The following is a 1604-nucleotide window of genomic DNA, read 5'->3' on the forward strand; positions in this document are numbered from 1 at the left end:
TAATTCTACCTTACAGAGGTATTTCAGTAATTTTATCAGTATTTTTAGGGTTTCATTCTCATTACAGTTATTAACGCGTCTCTAGAATACTTACCAGACGTTTTTACCAAAATGGGCCCGTTAGCCCATTACCCAATTTCGGCCCATCGAAGCCCAAATTCACCGAGGTGCACGAAATTGCGCACTTTGCAATCTTACCGTTGAAGATACCAAAATTATAAATACAAACAATCCCATGTGAATAGGGGTTTTCGACTTTTTCTTAATTCCCAAAATAATGAACAGAGATATGAGATCTGAGCACTTACCGAAGATTCACTTGCCAGAAACATTCCCACGTACCTTTCTATTCCCAATCCTATGTAGATCAAATCTCCAAAATACGAGTAGAGAATAGATCTAATGATTCGGCTTCTAGAACTTATTCTGAGGTATGCTTAATTCGGTTTAAGAAGAAAATAGAAGAATGGGTTACCAAAATAGAAGAGATTATCGACAGATGAGAGGTTAAGGTTCGGCTTTAATATAAAAGAGATGAAAAGAAGTTTTATGAAGAAGAGGAAATAATCGGTAATGGATGAGAGAGTTGAGGGTTTTCGGCTCTTGAAAGATTGGAATAAAGAGGGTAAAAGATTCAGCCAAGAGGAACAATCATCTTCCAAGGACATCCGGGTTTCGGCTTTTAAGAGTAATAGGCTATCTTTAATCGAGAGAAAAGATGAGTGAAAAGAGAAGAGAAGAGTAGAAGAAGATAGGTTCGGTTCTTGATGAAGAAGAGATGAACAAGAAGGAAACAACTCATAAAAGCCCAAAATTAAAAGAACAATTTCGGCACAATTCCTTCCTGATTTAAATTCCATGTTTTGCTCCTTGATTCTTGGCCAAATTCAATGTTTGAATTTCATTCAAACTCCTAACCGATCAGTAGCCTTATCCACCGCTTCATCATCCTGCTAATAAGAGTTTTGGTCCAACCCTACTACTCTCCCTCACGCATGCAGCAAAAAGAGAGTCCTTCACGCGTACAGCAGCTCGAACCTGGGTCCTCCAAGCACACCCCCACGCTGCTGGCCACTGGGACGCAACCTTCTTTTCGATATAATACTGCCACAATAGTTTATAACCCTTACCTGTTTCAGTTCTGGCCCGCTTTAAAAAAACAAAACAGAATTCACCCGCGCAAAGACTCAAACCTACGCCCTCTACGTGTGCCCAGCACGCTGCTGCCACTGCCCAGCACGCTCACAACTCCTCTTAACCCCTATTTTAACCGCAACCTGAATACTAAAAAAAAACAACCATTTGCGCGCGCCGTGCCTTGAACCCAGGCACCTCCCATGCCCTCCTAGCGTGCTTAGCCACTGGGCCAGGTGCTTGTTCGTGCTAAAACTTAGCCCAAATCACTTATAAGGCCTACTGCCCAGATCCCTTTAGGAAAAAAAATGCTCAAATTTTTGCCAAAGCCTTAGGTCGAGCCCAGGACTTTTTCCGCGCTATAAACCCTTTGCAATTTCTTTAATTACTAACTAAACATACTAAATTAAATCATCCCATTTATTTGGGCTGTCTTCTACCCGAACTCGAACTACAAACCCAATATTTCT

This window comes from Gossypium hirsutum, chromosome A13, assembly GCF_007990345.1.
Source record: "Gossypium hirsutum isolate 1008001.06 chromosome A13, Gossypium_hirsutum_v2.1, whole genome shotgun sequence".
NCBI classification, from domain to species: domain Eukaryota; kingdom Viridiplantae; phylum Streptophyta; class Magnoliopsida; order Malvales; family Malvaceae; genus Gossypium; species Gossypium hirsutum.